Here is a 6,000-nt window from a genome sequence, read left to right as displayed (position 1 = left end):
ACCTTACATGTGCATGTTTGTGCAACTAGTAAAGATCATGAGGTTTTATCCCTTTTATATCATGAAGCCTTTATAACATTTTCCCCGTCCATGTGTTGGTACAAATCACAGTTGGTTAATTTAGCTTTTCTAGTGTTTCTGATCAAAAGAATTAAGGGAACACAAAATAAGACATCCTAGATCTAAATGAATTAAATATTCTTATTAAATACTTTGTTCTTTACATAGTTTAATGTGCTGACAACAAAATCACAGAAAAATAATCAATGGAAATCAAATTTAGCAACCCATGAAAGTGGAAAAACACACTACAGGCTGATCCAACTTTGATGTAATGTCCTTAAAACAAGTGAGGCTCAGTAGTGTGTGGGCTCCTGTATGACCTCCCTACAATGCTTGTTCCTGATGTGTGGCGGATGGTCTTCTGAGGGATCTTCTCCCAGACCTGAACTAAAGCATCTGCCAACTCCTGGACAGTCTGTGGTGCAACGTTGCATTGGTGGATAGAGCGAGACATGATGTCCCAGATGTGCTCAATTGGATTCAGGTCTGGGGAACGGACGGGCGAGTCCATAGCATCAATGCCTTTGTCTTGCAGGAACTACTGACACACTCCAGCCACATGAGGTCTAGCATTGTCTTGCATTAGGAGGAACCCAGTGCCAACCACATCAGCATATGGTCTCATAAGGGGTCTGAGGATCTCATCTCAGTACCTAGTGGCAGTCAGGTTACCTCTGGCAAACACATGGACGGCTGTGCGGCCCCCCAAAGAAATGCCACCCCACACCATTACTGACCCACTGCCAAACCAGTCATGCTGAAGGAAGAGCACAGGGCACCAGTGGCGAAGTTGCCAATCTTGGTGTTCTCTTGCAAATGCTAAACGTTCTGCATGGTGTTGGGCTGTAAGCACAACCCCCACCTGTGGCCACCCTCATAGAGTCGGTTTCTGACCGTTTCAGCAGATTCATGCACATTTGTGGCCTGTTGCAGGTCATTTTGCAGGGCTCTGGCAGTGTTCCTCCTGTTCCTCCTTGCACAAAGGCGATCCTGCTGCTGGTTGTTGCCCTCCTACGGCCTCCTCCAAGTCACCTGATGTACTGGCCTGTCTCCTGGTAGTGCCTCCATGCTCTGGACACTACGCTGACAGACACAGCAAACCTTCTTGCCACAGTTTGCATTGATGTGCCATCCTGGATGAGCCGCACTACTTGAGCCACTTGTGTGGGTTGTAGACTCCGTCGCATGCTACCACTAGAGTGAAATCACTGCCAGCAATCAAAAGCAGTGTTGGGACTAACGCGTTATTAAGTAACGCGTTACAGTAACTACGTTATTATTGTGGTAACGAGCACAGTAACTAGTTATTATGCCAAAATCAGGAACGCGTTAGTCGTTACTGGGATTTAGATAGGCTCGTTACTCGTTACTACGTGTGGTGGCTATCACGGAGCTTCCACAGATTCAGTAACATTAGCAAGTGGTGGAGGCCAGCAGGTGGATGAAGGACAAGGGACGCAGAAGGAAAAGAGACCCGAGGCGGCCGCCGGTCCAAGTGTGAACTGAACTTCAGGTAAGAAGTTATGACCTGCAGTCTCTCTGGGTCAGATATAAACCAAGTTTAGGTGGAGTTTATTTTCGTTATTCTGACTTTTTCCGTACTGCGTGCTAGCTAGCATGACGGAGTTTCTATACAGCTGGGTGGTGCTATGAAGTTAACGATGTTAAACTTTATTTTGTTCATAAGTTATTAGAGTTGCCAACCGTCCCGTCTGGTATTCAGAGAAAATATTACGCGTTTCTTATTGAGGTGAAAGGGAACAGTTTGTTCCGTAATTCAGCTACAATGAAAAAGGCACAACGCTGGAGTTATTCTGCGTCTTTACGCTGCACAGCTGCCTCTTCTTCTTTCATTCTCTCCCTCCCTCTCCTGTTTCTACTTCAATCATGAAACTGATCAATGATCAGCTGATCGGCTCTCTTGTTTGTTTATTGCTCACTTTGCGCCGAAAGAGGAAACCAGCGGATGTCGCGGTAAACAACAGCAGCACGTTTAAGCTTGATCAGCTGTTGTTAGAATTTATTTAATATTAATTTCTAGTATCAGCTGATGTTTGCTGGAGCCACAGCTGCAAAAAAAGCTGCTGGTCATGATGTCGGTTTGTATATCTGGTGAGAGGGAAACATGAAGATGAAACCAGGAGATGTCCTTACTGGATCATCAGAGCTGAACAGGTGATGGAGAAACAGGTTTACCTTTTAGGTGACATGAATGAGTTGAAGGGAAGTTATGAACTGTTTCTGAGAGACAAATAATCCCAGGATCCTTTTTTAGGTAGCTGACAGCTGGTAACTGTGCAGGGGCGGGTCTAGCAAAGTGTTGCCAGGGGGGCATGTAAGGCATTAACAGGGAGAGGGGGGCACAAAGAAACACTTTTCTTTCTTATTCTCATTTAAAATGTCTAGCTTTTAAAAAATAATTATCTGAATCTTACAACAAACGATTGATAGATTGATGCATATATACCATCAGAACAGTGTACATCACTGTCACAACAGCGTTTGTTTTCATTCAAAGGCTTTATGATTTTTCCTATAATGGTGGGCTGGTCTCTAGTCAAAATGCCCAGGACGATTTTTTTGTCCCAGTCCAACTCTGTATGCAGCTCATCTGCAGTCTGGTGTTGCCTACATCTTCCTATTCAGAAGGCAGAATTTCCGAGTTCTGAGTACAATCAAAGCACCACGACTGCAGTTTTTGTGTTGGATGTAAAAGGCGCACATGACGCTGTGACGTAGGCTAGAATCATGGCAGCAGTCAATGACGGTCCAGGCGGGGGATTTCTCTCGTGGAAATATACACATTATCTTTTCCTTTCTATTGGTAGGTGGCACAGTGCACTTGTGGCAAGTAAGCAAGCTAGAAGACTGGCAAAGTTATGGAAGCAACACATTAACAAGAGAATTCTGAGTAAAACCAAAGTTACTTTCCCTAGTAACTAGTTACTTTGAAAGTAACGAGTAACTTGAAGTAACTGAGTTACTTTTGAGAGAAGTAACTAGTAATGTAACTAAGTTACTATTTTAAAGTAACTTACCCAACACTGATCAAAAGTGACCAAAAAATCAGCCAGAAAGCATAGATACTGAGAAGTGGTCTGTGGTCACCACCTGCAGAACCACTCCTTTATTGGGGATGTCTTGCTAATTGCCTATAATTTCTACCTGCTGTCTATTCCATTTGCACAACAGCATGTGAAATTAATTGTCAATCAGTGTTGCTTCCAAAGTGGACAATTTGATTTCACAGAAGAGTGATTAACTTGGAATTACATTGTGTTGTTTAAGTGTTCCCTTTATTTTATTTTATTTTTTTGAGCAGTGTATATGTATTTAAAAGCATGAAATCCTTGCAGACATCACATAATCTGTAATCAATGTGCAGGAAATCAGTTTTGCTTTGTTCAGTCTTTCAGCTGTTATGATCCAATGTTGTCAGTGTTTGTTTTATGTGTAACTCCTCCCACCAGAGGATGGCTGTGGGTTTTTCCCCTCTTCTTTCTTAGGAGGTGGACACCTGGGCGTGCCTGCTGAGTAGCTAGGTGGAGTCTCTGCCTATCCTCGGATTGGATAATTGGTTGATCACCTCCAGTATATAACCACCAGATGACAGCAACCTGGCCCCTTGGTTTGAGGGGGTTTTTTTTAGTTGTTTTTTTTAGCGTCGTTCCAGACCAAACCCCATACCAGTTGGTGGCGGTAATGCACCTTTCAATTGTTTGCCAACCGCCAATATAACTGTAAGAAAGAAAGAAAGAACCTGGCCCCCTCTCTCCTAACCTCCGCAATCCAACAAAGAACCTTTGTTTTTGATTCGTTGCTGTGTAGAGTGTCTTTGCAAGTATCACCTGAGCAGACACCTCATTGCTGCTTGTCCGGTTCTCAAAAGAGAGGAACAGACCAGGAAGGGTAAATATCCTTCCCCAATACAGACCAAACCTCATGCCTTAGAAGATGTGACTGTAATTCAAAGTGATAAAGTAGATGAAGAGTTCAAGCCTTTTGTGTCAAAAGGTTTTGTCTCATTGATGGGAGAAGAAAAGAGGGTTCCTGTCAGTATTTTGTGTGACATTGGTGCAAAACAGTCGCTCATTCGTGAGGGTGTCTTACCGTTCTCAGCTCAATCCTATTGTGGTGCCGATGTGTTAGCGTGGGGAGTTAGAATGTGTGTAATGCGTGTGCCTTTGCACTTTGTGCAGCTCTCGTCTCAGTTTGTGGCGGGTGAGGTTAAACTTGGTGTGCGACCCCAGTTACCGGTTGCAGGCATTGACATCATCCTTGAAATGATCTAGCTGGCTGCAAAGTTTTTCCATTGCCTGAGGTAGTTGAAACACCACTTGCAGACACCAGTGGTTCTGATCTTGCCGCATCCAAACAGATCAGGGCAAAAATTGGTCATGACAGAGCTCGGTGTTAACCATCACAATTCCAGCGCGTATCACCTGAAGAGTCAGGTTGCATTAGAAAGGTTCCACCAAACTCTAAAAAACCTGCTTCACAAACTTTGCACTGAGTCAAGCCGTGAGTGGGATGAGGGGTTGCCACTACTGTTGTTTGCTGTCAGGGAGACATGCCAGGAGTCTTTGGGGTTCAGTCCAGCTGATTTAGTTTTTGGCCACACTGTGCGCGGTCCACTACGTCTTTTGAAAGAGAAATTTCTCTCAGGCATAGTCCAAGAGAAAACATTCTGGACTATGTTAGTTCGTTTAGAGAGAGGCTGCATAATGCCTGCAATTTTGCTCGTGATGCGCTAGCAAATGCTCAGGTCAGAATGAAAACCAATTTTGATAAAAAGACTGTAGCACGGATGTTCCAGTCAGGTGATCGCGTGTTGGTTTTCTTGCCTGTCGTTGGTTCGCCCCTGCAGGCAAAGTTTTCCAGTCCGTTTGTCATTGAGCGCAAACTGAGTGAAACCGATTAAAAGGGCTTAGAGAACATCATGGCTGATGCCCTCTCTAGGTCATGAATCAAACATTTCATTTGGGGTTAAACGTTTGATTTTTGGGTGGGGGGGAAATGTTATGATCCAATGTTATCAGTGTTTGTTATGTGTGACTCCTCCCACCAGAGGATGGCTGTGGGTTTTCCCCTTTTCTTTCTTAGGAGGTGGACACCTGGGCTTGAGTAGTTAGGTGGAGTCTCTGCCTATCCTCGGGTTGTATAATTGGTTGATCACCTCCAGTATTTAACCACCAGATGACAGCCACCTGGCCCCCTCTCTCCTAACCTCCACCATCCAACAAAGAACCTGCGTTTTTGATTCGTTGCTGTGTAGAGTGTCTTTGCCAAGTGATTTGCAAGTGTGTGTGTGTGTGTGTGTCGTTAGTACCTTAATCTTGTAAATAGATTTGTAAAGTAGCAATTGTGTATTTTGTTCACCTTGTGTGTGTGTGTGTGTGTGTGTATATATTGTTCACTGCAGCAGCCTAGTAGGTGTGAGAAGCCATTTTTGTTAAGTTTTCTCCTGTTTTTCGTTTAGAAAATTAGGTAAGTGGTTGCTGTCTTTTGGTTGGTTTTCATTTTGTGTAGGAAAGCGTAGGGTCCATTAGGGAGTTTTGTTTGTTATTTTTGGCACTGCTCACTGCTGAAGCAAATAAATGGCTGCTTAGCACTTTAAAAGATACTATTGGTGTTCTTTCTTGGGTGGTGCGTGAGTGGGGCCAGTTTCTTGTTGCGTTCAATACACGCCTAGACTAAGAACGTAACACAGCATTCAAACAATTTCAGCTTTACTTTCTGTAATGATCTAAATAAATAAACCCAGCAATAAAACACTTCAAACTGATACTGACCAAATAAATACACATCTAAATGTTTCCCCCACACACTGATATAGATCTAATTTTAAACAAGTCAAAATATATACTGAAAAATTATTTTGTACTTTTCTGCTAAAAATGAGACTTTCTCTGACTTTCTTCATTGGTGTTTTGTTTT

Source organism: Astatotilapia calliptera, chromosome 1 (genome assembly GCF_900246225.1).
Source record: "Astatotilapia calliptera chromosome 1, fAstCal1.2, whole genome shotgun sequence".
NCBI lineage: Eukaryota > Metazoa > Chordata > Actinopteri > Cichliformes > Cichlidae > Astatotilapia > Astatotilapia calliptera.
Note: the sequence above shows the minus strand (reverse complement) of the source record.